The sequence below is a fragment of the Natator depressus genome, chromosome 1 (assembly GCF_965152275.1).
Source record: "Natator depressus isolate rNatDep1 chromosome 1, rNatDep2.hap1, whole genome shotgun sequence".
Lineage (NCBI taxonomy): Eukaryota > Metazoa > Chordata > Testudines > Cheloniidae > Natator > Natator depressus.
This window is the reverse complement of record NC_134234.1, coordinates 309,091,991-309,116,478: the sequence shown is the minus strand read 5'-3', so window position 1 is coordinate 309,116,478 and position 24,488 is coordinate 309,091,991. Positions and strand designations below refer to the sequence as shown.

Genomic DNA, 24,488 nt, shown 5'->3' with positions numbered 1-24,488 from the left:
GTAATTGGACTTTACATGGACAGTTATCGGAGTAGATTACTTTGCAGAAGAGCCTGACAGGCTACATCAATATGAGGTACCATATCAAAGATCTGTCCAGCTTTCCATTGACTGACACAATACTGGTAGCAATGGCTTCCAAGAGGAAGTTAACATGTATCATTAAAAAATCATTGGTGCCAAGATTGAGGGATGAGTGGGGAAGGGTCAAGCTATGGCACATTTCATGTATCTTTACATCCATAGCACTGCTTGAAATGAGACTGCCCATTAATAATCTCTGGTCCTACTTCCCCCTCCCCCACAAAACTGTCATCCTGTCTACTTCAACTATTGCATAAAGAGAACTTACAGTCTAGAAGCAACATGCTCAGGAGAGCTCCCTCTCCCCGCTATATAATAATAAAAAAAAAGTTTTGAATCAGATTAACAATTTACAACAACCACTCTATAATGAGTATTTGTCCTAAAGGGCACTGAATCTGGAATTCATTCTTGTCGTTTGCAGATTGCGGCTGTGGTTCCTGTGAAGTAGCAAAAGCTGATCTTCAGGACAGAGGTGAATTGCCACATGGCACCTGCAAGGAGCATTGTCCCAAGAATCCAGGCAGCCAAGTAAGGACAGACATAGTCTTCAGGAAGCATTACAATTTTAAAATAGTCAGTGGGGAGAAGATACCCATCTTATTCCACAATAAAACTCTTTGGGTTCTTTTTAGGCTTGCTTTTGAACTGTACAGTGTCAAATGAGATTAATGTGTGTTTAATAGGTATCTAGTCACATCAGGATGGATCTGACTGTGATTGCAGAATTAAGGAATGTTCCCCCCCCCCCCAAAAAAAGTCATGTAGCACTCAAATATGAGAGCTGTGTTAGGTGGTAGAAATGTGTGTGCACGCACATGGATAGAACTCAAAGAACTCAACCTTTATTTAGGCACCTAATGAAGTGGCCAGGTTTTCAAATATGCCACACACCTTGTAACTTCCATTGCTCCTGTGGATGCTGAGCATTTATGAAAATCTGGCAGCCTTTTACAAACCCACAATGGTAGCTATTGGGGAGTGAGCTCTCTCGAAAAATCTGGCCCCAAATTTCCAGGGATAATCCTCAGTCACTTACTCTTCCTCATTTATTTACTAAAACCGCCGCCTGTCATGTTGGCCAGTATTGTTTCATCATTTCCTTGTACTTACCTGTCAGTCTGTCTGGATCCATCTGTTGTCTCCTGTTTTATACTCAGATTGTTAGCTCTTTGTGTCTAGGACCATATTTTTGTTCTGTGTTTGTATAGCACCTAGCATAATGGGGTCCTTATCTATGATTAAAGCATCTATGTGCTACCATAGTACAAATAATAAATGATCTCACACGTACAGCTAAGAAAAACAAAAAAATGTTTAGCAAAGGAAAAATGTTAAGCACCACCTGGAACATTTAAACACATGACACCATGCATATTTAGGGCCTCATTCTCATCTCTTTCCGTCTGGTTTTACACCAGCGCTCTCTGAAGAGTTGCTCCACATTTACATCAGTGTAAGTGAAGGTAAACTTAGGCCCTATTAGTCTTATTCTGGTTCTTATACCATGCCCATCTCTATGTTATCTGAGCATTTGGTCTGCCAAGCTTTAACATTACTAGTTTTGTTGCTTCTCAGCCACACATGATTTAGCAAGCTGCCTCTGAGACACAACTGATGAGTTCATGTGCTAGACTGATTACACAGCAAAGATCCCCCCTGCCCCACCCCCGTACATGGGTTTACACTGGGACTTGGCTGAATTATTGTACGCAATGGCCAGGCTTGCACACCGAATGAAAACAGGGTGGGGAGGGTCTCTGGTCATACACCATATGTTACAGGTTGGAAACACAATTCTTTAAAGGCCAAGTTCAGCCAGAGAGGGAGAGCAGAAATGTAGCCGGGTGAATCCTCTGGCACAGGGAAAGCAGGGCACTGCAATCTGGGGGTCATAATTGTGATGTTTCTTGGGGTACCCAAGACTGAAAGTCACCTTATCACCCCCCTGCCTCCCAGTGAGAGGGAGACTTGCTTGTGCTTAACTGGATGTCAGCTCCTTGACACCACCAGCCTGTTAGCCACCCAAACAATCTCCTGTCAGCTCTGCCATCCCTCCCTTTGCCTTGCAGGTTAATAACTGGTATATGCTAGTCCCAGAGTCCCTTTGAAGACCCTCTCCACTGAACACTTACAGAAAAATCCAAGGGAACATCAGCTTGTACATGTAAGGGACTGGGGCATAGGCTGTCTGGCCTAGCGGTCACCAGCTGGGCTGAGGTCTGCCCACCAGGGATGAGAGTCACCAGGCAGGAGTTGGAGGAATCACAAGACCAGGTCCTGTAGACCAGAGTCAGTGTCTGGGTCACAGTCAAACCAGGGTCAAAGACCAGAGCCAGGTTAGAATCAAGAATCAGGGTTGGAGTCAGAGACTAGAGATTGTGAGACAAGGCAAAGTCTGGCATTGCAACAGCCCAAGGTCTGTCTGATTGCCCAGACAACTTCCAGGGCTAACCCCTGAGATTAAATGGAGGCACTTGGCCAATCAGAGGGCTGCAGGGTACTGTCACTCAGTCTCGTGGGCGGCACATCCTGTGGCACCTACTCTCCACAGTGCTCCCTGGCTCTACCTCTGCATAGCCTCCTGGTGGCACTGTGAGAATATCAGCACCCCCAGGCTGTGCAAAGCTGGGTTCTTACACTATAATTCAACTCAGAATCAGCCCCTTGCTTAATATCACAGCACTGAGACATTTACAGTGAAAACAACAATACATTTATTATCAAAGATTCAAGAGATAGTGAGTAAGGCTAACGGAAGCAAAAGGGTTACTGTATTGGGGTGGCTGTGGCACTTCCACAGAACAGGGGTTAAAAGCAGCCCTGGGAGGGCTGTGGCTGGGAAATGAGTGAGAACAGCTGGGGGAAGCTGAGTGAGTAGCTGACTACAGGTGTGGCCAGCTCAATCAGGGCCCAGCTGGTCCTGATAAGAGGGCTGTGGCCCAGGAGCTGAAGGAGTCTTACTCCAGCCCTAGAGGGAGAAGGTACCTGAAGTGGAGCAGTGTTGGGGAAGGGCGGAAGGAGCTAGGGTGCTCCAGCCTGGTAAACCCCAGGCTGCAGGCCTTGTTGACTACCTATGAAGGTACTGGGGCTGCAGAGGGGCAGCCTGGGCAAAGGCAGCAGGTCCTCATCCCTTGCTAATGATGAGTGGCCATTGCAGTCTGCCCCAGTAAAAGGGGGCTAGATGATGACTGGCAGTAGCCACTGAGGTGAGGTGGGTTTAGAGGGTTGGGGGTTCCCCTGGGAGGGGAGACCCAGAGCGTGGGCATACTGCAGGGGCAGAACCCTGAGGTAAAGGGCACTGTGGTCTGGGAGGAATATGGGGCCTGAGGCATGCAAGACACTGGCCACCAGGAGGTGCTCTGAGGCTGAAGAGCTAATTCCCAAGATGACCAGCAGGAGGTGCCGCAGCAGTGAGTCCTTGCCTTGCTACAGTTACCTACACAACAAAATAAACTTTCTGGAGACTAAACTTAATATGTCATGCTAACCTCCCGTCTAAAGAGCTTTTCATCTCACCCCCAATATGCTTGGTAGCGTTGCAACCAAGGCTGGTTGGGATCCTATTTGCATGAACGTAAATGCACTGCCCATTTATTTCCTAGGTGCAGGCTAAGAGGGTACCTTCCTTGCCTTCTCCTTATGCCCCCTCCCCAACTCATTGTCTGTACTCAGAGACAGTATAACCCTTGTGGCTTGTTTTTCTGTGTGCTGCTGCTCTGTTGATGTCACATTCCTTCAATAATTTCATATGTAAATAGGCATCCATTGTGTTTGGTTTACAATGCAAATTTACAGCTGACAGAGACACATCTGACAGGAAACCTGTTTCTCCACCTCTGCTGTGATATAGATTCCAAGACCATGTTTTCAGTACACATACAGAACTCCGTAAACAGTATGTGTACATACATTTCACAGCAATTGCAATGACCAGTGTGACCCTGGCTTTTATTTAAGACCTCAAATGACATTCTTTGTAAATACCAGAATCAAGAGATTCTTGTAACTCTCTTGCCAGCTGGCACTGAGGGGCTCTTAGGATCATAATATTGCATGCCACTTTGCCTACAGACCACACTCTTTTGGCAATACAGTACTCAGGTTAGTCATCAGCTGAGCCCACCTGATAGAGAACTCGGGTGGGGTGACCCTGACCAGATGCCTTGGGTGGGGGATGGAGAACAAGATTTCCTGAACCTTCTTCCCTATGTTATACACTAGCATAGAACAGGACAGGTCTGATCCTTAGGTGTGGAAGATGTTGGAATCTAGAGTTGGGGACAGGCAGAGGGAGAGCACAAACAAGTGCATACAAGCCTGGCATACTTCATAGCCCAAAGATTAGGGTACTTACCCAGGATGTAGGAGATCCAGGTTCAAAACCCTGCTCCAATTTAGGCAGACTAGGCAGATCAACCCAAATCCTACATTCCAGGTGAGTGCCCTATCCACCAGGCTATTGACTATTTCATATTTTTCTGAAAAAGGTCCCTAATGCAAATGGGAAACAAAATTGAAATCTTGAAAATTTTCACAGGATTCCTGCCTAGCTCTATTGGAATCTGCCAGAGGGTCACTGGTCCTCTGAGATCTTTTATTAAACACTCCAACCATCAAAACAACAACAAATCTGAGACAACATAACAAAAACAGAACAACATATAAAGGCCAAAACAGAGACCACGCTGATGCAAGACAACCCAACCCTCTTCTTCTTTCCAATGTCTGATATTCCCTTTACTGGAGAACCTCAACACTAAAGACTTGCCCAGTTCTCCAAATACAGTCCAGTTGGTGTTCAAAGTCCAATCTAAGCAGAAATCAACCATGACCAGTTGTATTTACTTAATCCCATAACAGGTGCTTCATCCCTCCATACAGAGGCCATTGTGTATGCTGAAAATTCTACTTCTGGGGTCCTTCCAAAATGTGGATGTGACCACAGCTCCTTATTGCACAGAAACATGTCCCTCCATGAAACACAGAAGACAGAGAAAGACAAAGGAAAACAATCATAGCCTAGTATCAGGGGGTAGCTGTGTTAGTTTGTATCCACAAAAACAACAAGGAGTCCGGTGGCACCTTAAAGACTAACAGATTTATTTGGGAACACGCTTTCGTGGGTAAAAAAACACTTCTTCAGATGCAACTGAAGAAGTGGTTTTTTACCTACGAAAGCTTATGCCTAAATAAATCTGTTAAACATAGCCTACAGCATTAGCAAAATCCTCAGTCATTGCATAAAACTGACTGAACGTACACTTGGTCCAACATAATTTCCCCCACCCTATACAATAATCTCTTTCCAGTTCCTACCATCTCAGGAGCAAAACACCCCCCAAAACACTCTCCAACATCCTTATTCCTTCACACTTTTGCCCCGAACTTATGCCCAAAGGCCTCTGGACCTATACACCAGGGTCCTACCCCCCCCTCCAAGGAGAAAGGCCCACCCCAAACTCAGCCCATGTTAAATTTGGATGTGCCTCCACCACTTCCCCTCCTTCTCCAGGCCTTACTTCCTCTCCGCATGCCCGAGTACCCCCAGCAACTTCCCGATTGTGTGCATCAGCTCCTCTGAGAAAGCCACGTCAGAGGTTTCTTCTGAAACTCCATCTCGCACCTTGCCTTCCAAAGGAACATACATATGATCTCACTGATGAGATAAAGGGTTTTCCCCTCCCACTGGTGATATACCAGCCCTGAAAAATCCCCATATCCTCATTGGGCCCTCTTTTGTACTAAAATAACTGGCACTTTCAGCATTCTTGCTAATCCCACATGCACATTCTGAGCCCATGGGCACTCCTCCAATGGGTGCTCCAGAGTCTTCTGAAACCTGTCCCTCCCAAGCCCCGAACACAGCAATTGCTGGGGACACACCCAGTCTTGGTTTTTTTTTACAAGGTTTTCCATACTTCCTGCATGTCCACTTTACCATGGCAAAGCCTCCAGGCCATCTCTTTATTTATTTGAAGCACTGCACCTTTGAGCAACCTCCTACAAGGTGTTCCTCAGACCTACATCTGTAACAGGTGTGGAGCTGCCCCACATAGTTAATATAATCCCTTTGCCCTATCAGCTCCACCAAACTGGGCAAGTGTACTAAGCTATTATCTTCCAAGCTGCTCCTCAATATAACCATAAAAATGTATTTCCCTGTCCAATTTCCCAGCCATCTGTAACTCTTGTCTCCCCTTGGCAGTATTGTTGTTTCCCACCTTAACCAATCCTCAATCAATTCATAAGGAACTGTGTTGTTTCTAAAAGGAATTGTTACTTTCTTTATGTCAGGAGCTGTTAAAGAAACAGCCACCACATGCTGCCAATCTCCTTTACTTCGTACCTTCTCATAGTGCTTCCAAAGCCTGCCCAGTCCTGAGGCTGTTACTGCTCTGCAGTTCTTTGCCTTCTCCTGGTCTTTTCACCCAACCTCTCCAAACTGCTGGCCCTCCTGAACCCCAGCATCCTCCCCTGTCCTGCTCACTGCTCTCAGGAGTCTTCTAGTTTATTGGTTGCAAGAACTCCTCCTGATGGGGCAGGATCCCCAGAGAAGCCCTTCTCCCCACCCCCAGACTTGGGAGACAGGTCCCTTTTCTCCTGCTTTAGCCCTACTGGACCGTCCCAACCTGCTCTCCATAACCTCCTCTTTGGACCCCTCCACTACTACAGCCCCTCCCAATGCCTCCTTTTCCCTTTTTCTTCCTTCTCTTGAATGAGAGCTTTGCAGAAGAGACTCAGACCTTCCTTGCAAATCCCCCGTGTCTCCACTCTGGAGCTGTAGAATAGCTGCCGGCTCTCCTGACTCAGCAGCCATATTGCTCCTCTCACCCAACTCCACATCTAGCTCTCTTAGGGGGCCAGAGGCCCAGCCTATCTCTGATGGGCTCCACAAGGGAGAATGAGGCAACTCAGGTTCACCTGGGACTAATTAACTCCCTCAGTAACTGGAAGGCATTTAATTAGGCAGGGAAACACCTGAGTATGATAAAAGGCAGCTGCTCCCAGGGGTGCTGGGCTACAGAACAGAGGCCTGTGAATAAGAGAAGCTCTGAAAGGCAGGAGCTATGAATGCCTAGTTTTGGTGTAACCTAACCCCAATGGAAGGACTTCCCCAGGTAGCAGCAGAAGCCCCAGACCAGAGGAATTATATGTTGTTCTGAGGAAGGGTGGTGCAGTTTGACATCTGTGGGGGCCCTTGACCCTGGAGGAGACACCCTTTCCCAGTTGATGAGAAGAGGCCCTGGCTCCAGAAGAGGGTCCTGGGCCTAGAAAGCCTTACTAGTAAGGAACCTGGACATAAGTTGGTATACCTGGACATATGGTTAACTTATCTCCTTCCTCCAGCTAGAGATACTGGAGTGGAAGCATATTTCTATGATGTTTTACATCTGAGTTAAATAAACTAGACCCCTGAAGGGGGGTTGTTCCATATACATTGTCCTCACTGGACTTATTGAAGCCCATTGGGGAAACTGAGGCAGATATGTAATTGCAATGCTACTTCTGGCTACCGGGAGAGCACCAGGGGTGCGTGCACCACCCCAGAATCCAAGTAATTTAAGAAACTTTATCACTAGATGACTAGATTGGCATTCTCCAAATGTGCACAACAGATAAAGTAGCCCTTACAGGAAGAAGAGCCCCCCCCCCCCCCCCCCCCCCAGAGGAAAAGGGGGTGATGGAATTGAAGAACAAGCCTTTTATGGCTAAATTGACCTTTGGGAGATGCTGGCTTCTAGCTTCCTCTGCAAGTTTAAATCACGGCACAGGGCTCCCTTTAGCAGAAAATCTGCCAAGGGGAGGCTGCACTGGTAAGAGGCCACAACAGCATAAATGGGCAGTTGAGACCTTCTACCAAGGACCTTCAGATTTGGTCCAGCCTGCAAAGAAATACCTTGGGATGCACTAGGACTGGATGCACTAGGACTGAATACACTAGGACTTGGACGCCCTTCAGGGCTAAGTAGCGGCAGATGAAACACAAGATCCTATTTGTGATGGGTCCCCCCCTGAGGTGCAACCTGAAACTGGGGTATCGTTGAGCCCTCTTTCTCACCACCTTGGGCTCCCTCTCACACTGTGCTGCTGTGACAAGCTGCAAACGGCTCCTAGTTCTTTACTCACACCAGCATTCACACAGGCAGGGACACACCCAACTGCAGTTACATGAATGCTTCTCCTAAGCCACTCAAGAACGGAGTGACAACAGAGTGAGGCTCCAGCCAAAATACCCCCAGCTCTTCAACCTAGGACCCCAGAGCTGTACCGTCCTGTCCTGGTCAAAAGCCTGACCAGGATATGAGTGATTACCCAGTCCGCAGAAGGGGTGCAGACTCTTACTGGGTGGTGCTTACCTTGGGCAGCGGCGCAGCAGGGCTAAGCCAGGCTCCCTGTCTTCCCAGCCTCACACTGCTCCTGGAAGCTGCCGGCATGTCTCTGCGGCCCGTGGGGGTGGGAGTCACGTGGCTCCTTGTGTTGCCCCTCCCTGCAGGCACCGGCCCCGCAGCTCCCATTGGCTGCAGTTCCCTGTTCCCTATCATTTACAGTAAGATTTGTTGACAACAAGGATGGCTGTATCCAAGTAAAGGAACGCTTTATCTGTTTCTGGTTTGTGGATGATTCTACTGGAAAAGGCCTAACTGGCCTGTTTAGGAACGTTTTGAATGATAATAAAATAAAACTTCAGGACTGCTGTGGCCAAGGCTATGACAAAGGCGTGAACCTGAAGGGAAGAAACAGTGGTATCCAGGCAAGGATCCTTGTGCTGAATCCAAGAGCTTTCTTCATGCCTTGTGGTTCCCATTCCCCTAACCTGGTTGTGTGAGATGCAGCATCTTCGTCTTTAGACTAAGTATTTCTCTTCTGAGTACTGTAAAGGGTATACATCCTGTTTTCAGCATCAACTATCAGGAGGAAGATCTACATGGACAATGTTATAAATCTGACCATGAAGCCACCAAGTGACACTCGCTGGGAGAGCTGCATTGACGGCGTAAGGCCAGTGAGGTACCAAGTGACTGAGGTTTATGATGCCCTGATGGAACTGGCACAGCTGAGTAAAATTGAGGCCAGAATCTGACATGGGGCACAAAGATGGGCAAACCAGATCACTGACTTCAAATTTCTGGTCTCAATTGTGGTTTGGTACAATATTGTGTTCCAAGTAAATGTTACAAGCAAGGCATTACAGATTCAGTTGATGGACATCACACTCCTACTTTGATAAGAAGCTTCCTTGATTTTATTGTAGGCTACAGACAATGGATTTGAAGATGCCATCACTGCTGTCAAAGAAATCATGGAACTTAGGACCTGAGCCTGCCTTGAAGGAAACTCCTATTCATCTGAAAAAGAGACAGTTTGGTTTCAAGGGCAGAGATGAGGATGGGAAGCTTGGAAGAAAAATTCAAGAGGGAGTTTTTCTGCTCGCTCATTGACATTGCTCGAGTGTCCATCAAAGAAAGTTTTGGGTAAATGAAACACCACGAAAAGACCTGGGTTTTTTTGTATGACCTTAGTAAGCTACTGGCGGACAGGAAAACACTCTTGAACAATTTATAGACTTCACCAGATGCTGACACATGGGGAATGTTCAGACGTCAATGATAAAAACCTCCATGTTGAATTGGACAACATCTGTTATATTTTGCCACACGGGAAGCACTCTCCACTCCACGTTCTCCAATTCATTCATGATGCACAGCTGACAGACACTTTTTTGCTAATGTGTGGATAGCTCTGAGGATCCTGCTCACACTGCCAGTCACAGTCGCGAGTAGTGAGTGCAGATTTTTGACGCTCATTAAAACATATCTTCAATCAACAATATCTGAGGAAAGACTGACATCGCTTGCTATTTTATCGCTTGAAAATGCCATTGGCCAGTCTTTGGATCTCTCTGACGCTGGGCTTCAGCTCGCGAGGGCAAAGGCGAGAAAAGCGACCTTTTGAACTACAGGACTAGGGTTAACATTCTAAGGCTGTCACCTACGGTCACACTATTTAATACTGGTCCACCCAATGGTGGTGCACAGTTCAATTTCTTGATGTTAGTACATTTCAGTTATTCTTAAAATTAAAAAGTTTCTATGAGCTTAGAGGAAATGAGGTTTTCTTTGTTGGGATAGTTTAGGGTTAAGTATAACAATAAGCTGCTAATGTGCTGACATGGTATTAGGGGTCAAAGGCATATGTAGACAATATTTTTGTGTCTAATACATAAGTTGCAAATTCTTCAGTATTTCTTTGTCTAAAATATAAGTTGCCAGATTCTTCCTTTCTCTGTTGCTCATACAGATTGATAAGGATGCGGCTGCAGAAGAAATGCCCTTTGTGTAAAAGAAGGTAAAAGGAATGTTATCTTCCTCTCCCTCCCTTTCCCAGATACATAAACCAGCCCTGGCTTAGGGCTCCTTCCCCCCTCCCCTGAGAACTGTTCACAGCCCTTCCTCCCTCCCCTGGGAACTGCTAAGGAGGAAGATTTATGGCAACAAATTGTTACAAAGAAATGTATCTTCAAGGTAAAAGTGTGTGTAATGCTATCAGCAATAGACAGAGGTGGGTTAACTAACAGTGGGTGTTTCTATTAGGGTTTTTGGGGTGTTGTAACGGATATAGGTGTGTACATACTAACCTAAACAAAAAGAGTGTGCTGTAACTAATTCAGTGCTTACTGGACAATTGGGTCCAGGGGAACAAGTATCGCAATAAAGAAGCCTGTACTCATATCCGCCTCTGGGTCAACCTGCTCCTTTTTCTTCTAAAATTCCTTATTTGCTTATATGGCATGAATAAATACAGATTCTAGCATGCAAATTTATCGTCTTATATGACAGGGATAAATTGTGCATACAAATCGTGCACCAAAGTCGTGAAATAGGCTACAAATGCAATAAAAAACAAGGCATTCAAAGTTTAACAAATGGAAGGGGGGGGCGCCGAAGATGCTCCTCAGCTGGAGTGCCGTTTGATCTAGGTCCAGCCCTGCTAATGAGCACGCCTAGTGCCCCGCAGACCCAATTTCTGGATGATTCTGATCCAGGCAGCAGAGCCACTCTGCCTGCTCTGGCAAGTCTGGAGTCCCCCAAAACAAAACCAAGAGCTATGTATTCTCCTCACTTTTCCTTCCCTTATTTACACCACTGTGCTACAATACATGCATGTGGGTTACACATGCATCAGTTGTGATTATGAACCTAAAAATATGGGTGAAAGTTCAAAAACTGTTACAATTACCTATAAGTTTTGCCTAATTGGAAATTAACTGTGAAAAATAGGTTGTTTTTAATAAGTGAATATTATAAACAAGTGCAAGAAGACCAGACAAAGAAGCTGGATTAGTCCAAACAAAAAGGACCTGTTGATATGATTCATGGACTGTTGAAATCATGCTTGGTTAAAAACAGAAGATGTGGAACCAGCAGTTAAAACATCAAAATTAGCGTGATGGATATTAGGCCTAACTGGTGGACAAAATAATGAGAGGGATAAACTATGCTGCCCATTTCCCCCCTTGTTGAGTTTTTTAAAAATAAACAGTGGGGAAAAAAATCTCTCTCTCCTCTCTCATCCCACCTTGCATCAGAGCTCCTCTCATCTTCTCCAACCCCAAGATAGAAGAAGCAGACCAGACCAAAGACTTTCTTCCAGGAGGAAGGTCAGCTGGCTATGAATAAGGAATGTCATATTCACCTACAAGTGATGAAAATCACCATGACATCCAGTCCTCCTAATTGCCAGCCCTGCAGAGACACATCAGATCCTTTTTTGCCTTCTTTCCCTGTTGTGTTACTTTCTGTCCCTCTATTTTTCCCCTCCTATCGTATCTCCCCTCTCTCTTTTCTCTGGCTTTTCATGCAATCCGAAAATTAATTAAACTACACCTACCAAAGCCTGTCCCATATAAACAGAAAGGACCCAGGCAGATTTCCCAGACTGCAAAGTGAACCAGAGACCAAGCAACAAGTGCTGTGGTTGACCCACAAGCCAAGGCATCCATTCATGACTGACCAGTCATCCAGTAGCGAAAGACATCAACAGAAGCCCTATTTCCCTCACCTGTTCTATCCTCTCTCTCCTCCACCTTGTGTCTGTTTATTAGAAACAGGAGAGGTAAATATCTGTAACACATCAGGACTAAAAGTAAAATTAACTCTTTTTCCTTTTCATCAGAGAAAGGCTGTTTTGAAAATAAGAGACTGATATTTTGCTTCTGAAAGGAGAGAGTCTTTAAGGGTTTTGAGTTTGTTTTACACAATCACATCCGATGAAGTGAGCTGTAGCTCACGAAAGCTTATGCTCAAATAAATTGGTTAGTCTCTGAGGTGCCACTAGTACTCCTTTTCTTTTTACTCAATTTCAGTTGCAATGTAAATGCTTGCTTTAATTTCTTGTTTGTTCTTGTGTTTGATCAATAAACTTTCAACTTTAGAATGAGTGCTCTTGGATGTTTGCCAAGCAATCAAGTAAAGCAAGGTCTCTGCAGAGGAAAATAAACAAACAAAAAATCCCTGGACCTCTTTGTATTGCTGCTCTTATGTGGGACAATAAAATAGTTTATAACACCCTTAAATCTTTTGGCCCTTCAAATTAGTACTACACAACTCCCTGCACAAGCCAGTGATTTTGGGTTTGCAGAATTTGCTTTTCTTCCTTCTCTTGTAATCAGCACCAACAGCATAAGAAATCAGATGGCCAATTAAAAGGAGTGAAAAATCAATATACAATTATGGTAAAGCTGATTGAATAGTTACAAAAATGTAAATATTACAAAAGATTGCCAAATTCAGTACATAGTCACATTGGTTATTTAAAATGTTTTGGACAACTGGCAGCTTTTTGTTAAATTTTCTGTGACTATTTGTTTGATACTTTGAAGGAATTATCTTTAAATGTGCCCTCACCTCATTTCTTGCTTTCCGAATGTTCTGAAGAGTAAGTTTGCAGAAACAGCGTATTTTAAAGAAATATTGGAGAATATTTGTGGAATATTTTGACTCAGACACAATAATTTGCACCAAAGACCTGATGTACCACTTATTCTCATCCAGTCTGACCACAAATATTTAATCTCTGTGCCCAAACAAAACCAGTCAACACAGACCCAATTTGAAAAATGCAATACTTGACAACACATGGTGATTCCTGACTGTACTGTGTATTAGATGCCACTAGGTGGTACTGTGGGGCTCCCTTTCAGACCCAGCCAGAGAGAAGTGGCCGCCTCTAATCCTTCACAGCCAAGGTATTCAATGTGGGTATCCTGGAGTGACCCTCCAGCTACCCCCAGGAACCAGCATACTGGGCACTTGCTTTAGGACCCAGTCTATCCCTGCTACTAGAGACTCACCTAGCCTAGCTAATATTCTGTGAGTGACAGAGTGTAAAGCAAACATATTTTCTATATATTTCCTCATGAACCAGGAATGAATATGGGTCAGAGTTGTGGCATTTACCATTAATCCACCTCTACTGTAGCTAGGTCCTTCTGTGGTTTCTCCCAGCCTCCTCTAGTCTCCACTAATCTAAATAAGTTTGTGTCATTCCCCACATTTTGCAACTGCAGCTCCATAATGTGTTAAAATAAACACTGGTTCTAAAAATATTAATCTTCGTCCATGTTGATGATGGATTATATGGCCCTCCTCTCCTCGCTTTAAGTTTGTCTCTTTCTGGGTAGTATTCACTTACCCCAGCTGAGTCCAGTCTATAATGTTAGGTAAGGTATGTGTGCTTAAGCAGTTTGACATAGCCATAGAGCACTCTTGTCAGAGGGCGTGTCAGCAGATTGTCTCCGGACACCCCACAGCGATCCCTCTAATTTTTCCCACCCATATGCAGAATGAATTTTGTTATGTGCACCAATATGGAGGTGATGTGTCACACATCACCTATGGAGGTGATGTGTCACACATCACCTCCATATTGGTGCACATAACAAAATTCATTTGGTGGGGGTGGGGCCGAGGGGTTCTTGTGGGAGGGGACTCAGGGCTGGGGCAGAGGGTTGCGGTGCAGGGATGTGAAGGCTCCAGCTGGGGGTGTGGGCTTTGGCACGGGGGTGGGGCCAGGCATGAGGGGCTCAGGACTGGGGCAGAGGGTTGGGGTGCAGGGGTGTGAGGGCTCTGGCTGGCGGTGCAGGCTCTTGGGTGGGGCTGGGGATGAAGGGTTTGGGGTGCAGGAGGGTGCTCTGGGGCTACTGTGGGGAGCGAGGACTCCCCACAGCGCTCTGTCCCTGCAGCAGCACCTGGGCTGGGGTGGGAGAGGTGCCTGTCCCCATTACGGGAGCCCTGGGGCTGGGGCTGCAGGATAGGCGCCCCACCCCTGGCCCTAGCAGGTCTGGGCCAGGGAGGGCTCCCCAGACTGCACCTGCGGCTGGCCACAGCTGGTTCCGGGTTGCTTCAGGGTCGGGCCAGGCTGCGCTGCCCTGGCCGCGCCTGGGCCTGATCCAGCCACGGCTAGGTCCATGCTGCTCCAGCTGCACAACCCCGGCCGTGCCTGGGGCCATGCCTGGGCCCAATCTGGCCGCGGCTGGGTCTGGCCGCAGGGTGAGTTGGGGCGTCCCGTGGCAGGTTGAGGTCCAGGCTAGGCGGGGGTTGGAGGAAGGGCACCATCTCCCGGCTGCTGCAGGTCCCCAGGTGGGTTCGCTAAGCCCCTATGCGGCACTAAATAGGCTGTTGCACGGCTGCACAGCTTACAGGGAACTTAGAATCTAACCCAGATGTATCCAGTCCTTAATGTGAGGTAAGTGTGTACATATATGTTGTGATGAACAGGGGGCGGTGTCTGTGCCACTGCTGAATTGTGGATGATTTTATGGAATTGTATAATGAAATTACTGTGTCATGAAAAGCCTCTATGGATGTGGATCCCCCATGAGTTAACAGGGCTTGTTCATTGTCTCTGCCAGGCCAGAGACTAGGGTGAGTGATCAGCACTCAATCGTCTGTCAATTTACGGTACCCTTTCTTCACAAACACACACACACACACACACACATCATTTGAAAGCTTGCTATGTCTACTTTAAGACGAGGTCTGATGTAGAGCTGTCAAGTGGTGCCATTACTATAGGAATAGGGATAAACAATGACACCATCAACATTAAAAACACCACTTTGAAATATTTGCATTCATTTCTATTAGGTTAATGACTCTATCTATTATTCAAGACATGAAATTGGATTACTTTGTGACCTGAAAGTAACAACAATCTAAGGGTAAAACAAAATCTAATAATACATTTGTACAGGTATCATTGAAACATAATAGCACCGGTGTCATGTCTAGTCAACATCATCTTCATCATTACGATCTCTGTCAAGAGTGCATGGATTACGACAGCATTCGTTGGCTTAGCACGTACACAGTTCTGTGCAGGAAAGATTGTTCTGACTACAGACACATTTAAACATACAATGACCCCATAGCAGTACAGGCACAAATAAGGTCTTGTAGAAGCTCAGATGCCATTGGGCCTTTGAAGAACACAGGAACGAATTCATCATCCACACTTTCCCAACCATGTTGCAATGGTGATCTACTATCTGGTTTACCTTTGTGCCAAGTTATCCAAGTCTTTGTTTTCGAAGATGCTCTTTTGGCATGCTCTTCAAAACTGTCCTCACATGGTGGGAGTTTGGCCAGCCATTTGTCCTTTTTGATGGCCGGACTGAGGAACAAGCAATTCAGGTCTCTGTGGTCCTCCTCTTCTTTCTCACTCCGGTCACACAGAACTGCTACCAGCTTCCTTACAGCAGTAATTGCGGCTTGTCCATCACTCTCTTCCAATCTGGCAAGATCTCTGAAGCAGTAAGCTCTCATTGCTTTGATAACATTAAACACGTGTCTCCCCCCCCCCCCCAGTACGAACTAGTGATGACAGAGAATCACATCCAATTAATGCGTGTACAGCAGGAAGTAGATTGCAGAAGTCAGTAGTGAGTGTGTCACAAGTTGCATGCACAGGAATAAAGTGACGCTTGTCAGGTGTGCTGGTAATGGTGCCTGATTCAATCCTCGTTATCTGTGTGTTCCATTTTTGGAAAGTAGTGAACAGCAAGGACCAAAACATCTGTAATCAGGTGACTTAATTACTATGGTTCTTTGACACCAAGAGAACCAAAAGTCATATTGGCACATACAGCATGCAGAAGCATCCTTATCTCTGCTTCCTCTTGAGTACTATACAAATCTTGGACTTCTTTAATCCCTCTACCAGTGATGGGTGTTGCTACTTCAGCACTGGAAAAGCCTCCCGCAAGAAGGAGAGTTTGTGCTGGGTGTGCTCCAACATTCGCAGGTGCATATTGACCCATATATTCACAGAAGAAATTTACAAGTGACTGCTTATGGAATCCCAGATTTAGGACCCTTTTCCATGGAGGCACAGGGTGTCCTCCAATCATCTGGTATTTCTTGCATCCAGCCTTAGATCCTGTCTGGTTTTCTCTTCATGCAGTTGTCCTAGAATTACTGTTGTTATAGTTAAGGCTGTGATTCTGTCATGGAAGTTGTGGAAAATCACGGATTCTGGGACTTTCAGTGACCTCCGGGACTTCCCTAGCTGCAGTGGCCAGTGTGGCTTGCCCTGGGGAGTGCCCGAGCAGGAGTCCCCGGGGGAGGGAGGGAGGGGCAGGAAGTACCCGAGTAGTGTTCCCAGGGGTTGCCCTGGGGCCAGTTGCACTGGCTGCTGCTGCAGCAACCGTGGGGCCAGCTGCACTGGCCGCTGCTCAGGTAGCCCCGGGGACCGCCTGAGCAGCAGCTGGTGTGGCTGGCCTCAGGGAGCACCCGAGCAGTGGTGAGCACCTGTGGATGTGATTCAGGATCAAATGGGTTTGTCGTATTGGTTGGTAAGAGCTGTAATATGCTCTTCATCCCGCCTCAGTGGAGGTGTGAGGACTTGTTTGTGCACTTTGCCTTTACTACTTCTTGTTAGGCCACTTCTTTCTCTCCTAGGTTTTGCATATTCATAATGTGAAGCTGTGTATTGTCGTCTCTAACACTAATACTGATCTGTGCATAAATGTCACTGAATTAAAAAGCTAGTTTCTAGACTATTTCAAAGACCAGCACTGCATGCATGGACAATTACAAAGCAAAATCTTCTACCAGGCAGACTAGGTGCTGCATTGTGTATACAAAAGCTTACAAATCGAGAAGCATTACATTAAGAATTCACGTACATTTATATCTACCCACTAGGCAGTACAAACTATGGACATCCCATTTGCTGCTACTGGTGCACAACCGTCAGCGTGAGACTGACTTGATCAGCAAATTTCAGTTGAAAATATAGAAAACTATTATCCCTCGTGAGATACTTTGATCATTAAGAATAGATGATGTGAAAACATTTCATGTTAGTATATCACAAAGTGTTGATATTTGGCATTTTTGCCACATGCTTTATCATTTTTTAAATAAAATATTTGTCCATGCAAAACCAATAAAAATCTTTTAATACATTGTCCCTTGGTGGCTTTGACCAATAAACACCACTTTAAGGTGTGGAAATTAACTTAGACAGTAAAAACTGTAGTCATAGTCCTGTGGCAGTGTGTCTGCAACTGTGCAAATAATGGTGCCTTCTCATTTTGGTACCATTGTTTCTCCTGGCCCACAGGCTTATGGCACCACTTGACAGCTCCACCTCAGACCTCATCTAAATGTATCTAAAATAAACTTTCAAGTGATGTGAGTGTAGGGTGGGTACATTAAACTCCAAAAATATGGCTTTTTGTGAAGTATTGCACCCTGCTGAGTCTGATCTCACTCATCCCCTGAGTCCTGGGTTTAGTCTTTATTCATAGGCTAGGCAGTCCTTCCTGTATCCTCTCTCTCTCTCTCTCTCTCCCCCCCCCACCTCCCCCCTTAGCCCAGTCTTCTGGCAGGAGGCAGTGGCTGGCCTGTCCTCACAGGCAGCACTCCCTCTTAGTCTCTGACCCCTTTGGCCAAGTGCCCATACTGAGGAACTCCAGATCCTTACCCCAGCCAGGCTTCTGTGTAGAGAGTTCACTATTCTTGTAGATGGGCCAGGTGGTGAGAGACAATCAGTGCTGATGGCCCTAGATGGTTCTGTTATAGCTTGTATGCAGTGGTGTTGTAGCTGTGTTGGTACCAGGGTATTAGGGAGACAAGGTGGGAGAGGTCCAATAAAATATATTACCCACCTTGTCTCTGTGATAGCTTCTGAGACATAACCATTCAGATAGATGCCAAGCCTCCACTACAAAATGGATGCTGTAATCCATACTGGAGGTTGCGATGTGCCATGAGGATCATAATGCAAAGTAGAGACCCTGAAACAAAATGGTATTCACAAACAAAACGGGTTCACAATCTGATGCAGCTATATCTCCCTCTGTCGCACTTAGCATTTACATTGAGAAGAAGTGTTCTTCCTCTTTTGGCTTTTTACTGAAAACTATGCTCCAGGTCTGGGCTGCAGCGAAGATCTCACTTGCCTTTTCTTCAAGGGACTGTGAAGTGAAGGCCGCAGAGCATCTGGTAGCCCATGCAGTGGTGACTACCTCAGGTTTGGATGGTTCAGGCAAGATAGCCTGAGCTGCTGGTGCATAATAACCTGGGAATATGGAAATGGTGTGGAAGAGTGGAGTGGGGAAGGTATTCCCAGTGAGATGACTCCTTCTTAGAAGAAATCTTCCTAGAAGAGAATGGACTGCCAAGAGAACCCGTAGATGCATGGTGTCCCCTGACCCTCTCTTGGTTGGACTCCTCCTTGGAGTCAGGAGCCAGTGCCTGGCAGGGCAGTTACATAGAATCAGAGAAATGTAGGACTGGAAGGGCTCTTGATAGATCACCTCATCTTCTCCCCTGCACTGAGGCAGGACTATTATCTAGACCATCCCTGATAGGTGTTTGTCTAACCTGTTCTCAAAAATACCTGTCTTGGTACTTGCCTGTATGAGAGACTGCCTCTCTCCCTGTTCATTATTGCTGGAATCAGAGGAGGTGTTCAGGTTAGAGCCCTCTCACTTTAAAAAACAGGGAGATAATGGCAAAGCATTTTCTATGAAAGGCTCTGAACACTGGTATCTGCTTCCCCTAGTCTGAACATCGATATCGCTGCAAAAGTAGTTCCTTTCCCCAGGTTTTTATGGGGCAGAGATGTGCTGGGGATAGGGATGTAGGTGCTGAAGGCTTATATTTGTGGATGGGATGGTTTGTTTATTTCTTGCTAGTTTGGAGGAAACTGCAGGTTTTTTTGTAGCAGGAGCATTACAATTTTAATGTACGGTAAAGGCTCCAACAGCTCTAGGTAAAAGCTTTTATTCAATGTCTTGTATGGCTCTAGAGCAGTGTCTCTTAACCTTTTTGGTTGGCAAAATCTTTTTGTTTTACATGGAAACAAACTATAATTTCACTTTTTACAAATTACGAGTCTTACGAAGCCCTTCAAAGATACTTGTGCTTGTTTTGTAACAGCTAATTTTTTATGTTGGGTTGAATTGAAGAAACACTTAGCAGCAGGTCATTCTCCACAGATAATTTATTTCATTGCTTTATTTTAATCGCATCCATCTATAAGAATCCCAATTCACATAAGCATGACATCGCGAACGGGATTAAAACTTTCAAAGTTTCAGTAACAAGTTCAGGTTACTCATGCCTCTGCGCCATCCAAAATGTGCACATGTCTTCTGAAGGAAATGAACAACATTGAAGTGTTTTATCAGAGGAAAGCTCGATTAGTTTACCTTACAGGCTTCCTGTAAGTTTGGCAGACTCGACTACTCTTTTGTTGAATGGAATAATTATCCAGCTCTTGCCAAGTTTTTCGTTGTCAGGCAGAAAGCAATCCTGGAACTGTTTTTTAAGTTTAAGTATATGTTCAATCATAATGTTTTTTAATTGTTTAATGTCCATACTCTTGTCATCGGCAATCAATTTCATGAACTCACAGCTCAGACGGAATGACTCAAAGTTTCCACTCTGAAGCCAAGCAGACCAGGCTCCAAGCTTCTTTCCAAAGGCTCTCACTTTGTCTCCCAACACAATTATGTTTTCGTGTCATCCTTAAAAACTCATGTTCAGGTCATTCAGATGATTGAAGACATCTGCTAAGTAAGCCAACTGAAGAAGCCATGATGGATCGCTGAATGATTTAGCAAAAGGAGTCCCTTGATCCTATAGGAACATTAGCACTTCAGCTTGTAATTAAAAAAATCTGCTTAATGCTTTTCCCTTTGTGGGCCACCTCACTTCAGTGCGCAAAACTTGACTTTTCTGAAGTGCACCCAATTTAATCACATAAAACTGCAAACAGACAAGCTGATAGAGGCCAACTTTATGAAATTCACAACTTTTACAGATTCATCAAGCACCTGACACAACTCAGAAGGCACTCCTTTTTCAGTGAGTGCTTGCCGATGTAAGAAGCAATGGGTCCAAATTGTATGTGGCATAATGGTTTTTAATCTTGCAACAAGCCCGCTGTTCTTTCCAATCATCGCTTTGGCACCATCACTGCATATAGCAACACCTTTTTGCAAATCGATTTCCAAATATTCGATAGCTTCAACAAACATGTTAAATAGACATTCACCAGTCGTGTGGCTAGGCAGTGCTTTACAGAAGAGCATGTTTTCCTCAACAGAAGCATCTGAATTATATTGACCAAAAACTAAGAACTGTGCTGAGCCTGATGAGCCATCAAACTGAACAGCTAGGAATCGTTTTAACTTTTCTTTCAACTGCTCATGAATATCATCAGCCATGTCATTAATACACCTAGAAACAGTCTAATTTGATAAAGGAATAGCTTTAAGCTTATTTGCCTCTCCACGGCCAAGCATGCCCATAACCATGGCTAATACCACACCAAGTATGAGAGTCTCAGCTATGTATGTACCTTACATGTTTGGGCAATAAAAAGTGACGCGAGATATGAAGTTTCAAGAGCATTCTTGTATTCCACATCAGGGTTTGCTGGCTATTCAAGCGGTTCAATTTTCTCTTGAAGAACCCAAGAGGCTTGTTCTCTATTTGTGGATGTTTACTTTCCAAATGCTGAATTAATTTGGCAAATTACATGCACTTAGCACTTCACCACACAACACAATGAGGTTTATTTTCGATTCTGGTAAAACCATACATCAAATAGCTGCGATCGTATTTTTTGCACTTCACTTTCTTTACTCCTTCATTCTGTGAAGTACTTGGTTGAGCTCTCTTTAAACATTTATCCATTGCACAAGAAGACCTTGTTGAAAAGTGTGCACACAGTACAACTTGCTAACTGCGAAAAACAACCACACTGTTTGGACAGGAAGCAGCAGTGAACTGATGTGGTTCTGTGAAGTCACGTGCCGGCCTGAAGCAGGACCAGCCTTAGACTCACTGGGGCCCCACTGAAGGCGCATGCAACTGTCTTTGGAGGTGGATCCAGTGCTGGGTGCCAAGGCGTTTTGACCTACAGGCGGGGTGGCCCGCTGAGGTGAGTCAGAGGGTGGAGATCGTGCTCCCTCCCCAAGCCCACCACCTGAAACCAAAGCCTAGCTGCTGGGGTTGTGGCCCAAGCCTGAGCCCCGCTGCAGTGGGTGGGTGGGTGGGGGGGGCTCAAGCTGAAGTGATGCTGCAGGGGGCTCAAACTCGAGCCCAAGCCCTGCTGAATGCCCTGAATCCAGCCTTGGGGCTGACAGTCTGAGTCCAATCCCCACTACCCAGAGCTGACAGCCCCGTGCCTGGCCATAGTGGGGCTCAAGCCAAAGCCCAAGACCCACCGCAGGGGAGCTGACAGCCCTGAACCCAGCCACGGGATGCTCAAGCTTGTAAATTAGCTTTGCGCAGGCCCCTGGGGCATGGGGCAATGCCAGCCCTGCACATGCGACCCTCCCATAAGCTATCCCATGACCTCCCCCCCGGGGCTCCTGACCCCCAGGTTGAGAAACAGTGCTCTAGAGAAATATTACTTTGCTTGGTTATTCCTGCAGCACTCAGTCATGTGTACACCACTGCCTGAGAATACTTGTCCTAGGGCCACTTAGCTCCGTGAGTGTATACACTGTCACTGTCTGGCACTATGCTTGCCCTGTGGCAGCCAGCAGAGAGAGACATGTGCTGAGCTACGCTATAGAGTTGGGCAAGATATTTCAGGTGAATGGTTCATTCACCAAAAAATGCAGTAGTGGTCAACCTGAAACTATTCACGAAGTGTTTTGGCCAAGACCAATGGGGGGGGGGCTAAATTCACAAGAGGTCTTAGGTGCTATTCACAAAGCAGGGGAGGTAGTGTCCACCTTTCAACCATTAGTCCTGTGGTGAGGGCACTCACCTGGGATGTGGGAGACCTATGTTCAAATCCTTTCCCTAGTGTGAGTGCCCTAAGCACCAGCTTACAGGGTGCTCTGAGGTGAGGCTTTCCCAATCTCTTCTGCTGAGGTTGTTCCATTTTGTATAATTAAATATTCATTGGAGCAGGGACTTGAACTTGGGCATCCCACGTTAGTGACCTAACCACTGGGCTTTAGAGTCAGTCTTGCTCTCTCCAAAGCAGGGACTGAAACCCAGGTCTCCCACATCTCAACTGACTGGCCAAATCACTTGGCTAAAAAGTTTTCAGGGGGGATAGCTCTCACTCCCCCTTCTCTGTATTTAGCCCTTTAAAAATGTCTGGAAACAAGAGGTTTGGGGTGGAACAAACCATTTGTTTAGCCCAAAATGGATTTGTCAACTTTTTCAATTCACCAAAAGTTCTCCAAACCTTCATATTTGTTTTGGGTGAAACCAAATTTTCCCCCCATATTTTTCCAAACTGCCAATGAACCAACTCCCCCCCACCAATTATTTTCCCAGCTGCACTGCTGTACGGAATGGGTCTGGCCAATTTGGAGTCAGCTCTGTGTTTCTCAGGGAGCTTGTGGGTAAGAAATGATCAGATGGTTCATTCAATAAATGTCTGGACCCTTGACTTTCTTTCAGTATGTCAGCTAGGAAAAACAATTTTGCATACAGAAGCTCGGACACCACAGGGTTGGAGGCAGTATAAGAACCTAACCAGAACAAAAATCCCTACGAAGACAACTGAGATTGTTCTTGAGGACAGTCAAAGAATAAGCTAGCAGTAAGTCAAAGCAATTGACGTTGTTCAGCTGGATTGTCTTGTCTAGTTAAACTGTAAATGTATAAAGAGTAGACTCGACTGTAGTGTCAGTCCCCAAAAAATAAAGGCAAAGCACCTCAAAAAGAAAAACAGACCACTGTGTCTTTAAGCCCCAGCCTGGTACCTCTGGCCATTATATAGAAAAAGAAAACCAGGACTTTCCTCAGCTTGATTCCCCAGTGGAATTCACTGCCAGCTGTGATTGGCGCACTTCAGCCACAAACAATCAAAATCAAGGCTAATAGCTGAAGGTGTTTGGGGACAGTTAGTCTGTTCCACAATTGCTCATACCTCCTGTTCACAGCTCGGCCTCAGTGCCTCTAGTTCTGCTGCCTCCTGGATTGGGGGAGTAAAATGCAATGCGTGGGTATAAACAAAGTGGTGGGGTTCAAGTTCTAAGTCCCTTTTGTTTGGCCATGGTCTGGTAGTCTTCCTTGTCTTTCTAAGTTACATAAGGATAGGGAGAAATATCTCTCGGGGTGACTACACAGTCTGTGTCTAAGAATCTTCTGCCCCACTGGTCAGGATTGGACCTGATCATCTTCGTCCCTTTCCTCTTCTTCAATACCTTTATCCTAACAGTTAGGGAAGTCGCTTGGGATGTAGAAGACCTGGGTTTGAATCCCTGCTATGGAGAGAGTGAGAGTGACTCAAAAGCCTAGTGCTTATGTCAGTCATGTGGGGGACTCGTTCACAAAGACCTACTCTGAGGAGCTCAAATGGCACCTAAAAGATGAAAATTACAGCCACCTCTGTAGAAATTCCCTCTTGCTAGCCAGAAGGTCTTCTGTCTGAGCTCTCTTTGAAGGGAGTTAATCCCTTCCCTACCGGGGTGAGTAACCCAGGCTTCCTGATTTGTCACCTCAGTTCCGCCTCTAGATGCACCTGAATGGATCAAGAAGTGGAGACTCGAAGGGAGATTCACTTATGTGACTTGCTTTGTTTTGGCTAGACGGCCCCTGGGAAGGAGGGTTAGGATCAAGGAGGGGGTGGGATATCTGGTATCTGAAGGAGGCCACTGGCATCCATTTTAGGAGAATTTCCAGAGAGGGGCTGTTAAGGGAAAGCTGGGTAGAGGAGTCACACTGTGTTTGCATCAGCACCACCAGGCATCACCAAGGTACCTACACAGTGCCAGATTCCATAGTATCTGACCACCCCACAATCTTCCATGGAATTATGCTCACTCCAGGCAGGGAGATGCTCTGATCCCTATTTCATAGGTGGGGAACCAAGAGACAAAGGCACTTTGCCAAGGGCACACATGAAGCCTATGG

General features: G+C 45.8%; 1 long non-coding RNA gene across 1 annotated transcript; it reads left to right on the top strand.

Moving 5' to 3' along the window:
• The first annotated feature begins 469 nt into the window (after window positions 1–469).
• Window positions 470–23,126, top strand: LOC141987168 (uncharacterized). Its single transcript, XR_012639462.1, has 3 exons — window positions 470–615; window positions 21,379–21,546; window positions 23,031–23,126. It is a non-coding gene; the product is annotated as an uncharacterized LOC141987168 (long non-coding RNA).
• The last annotated feature ends 1,362 nt before the right edge of the window (window positions 23,127–24,488 follow it).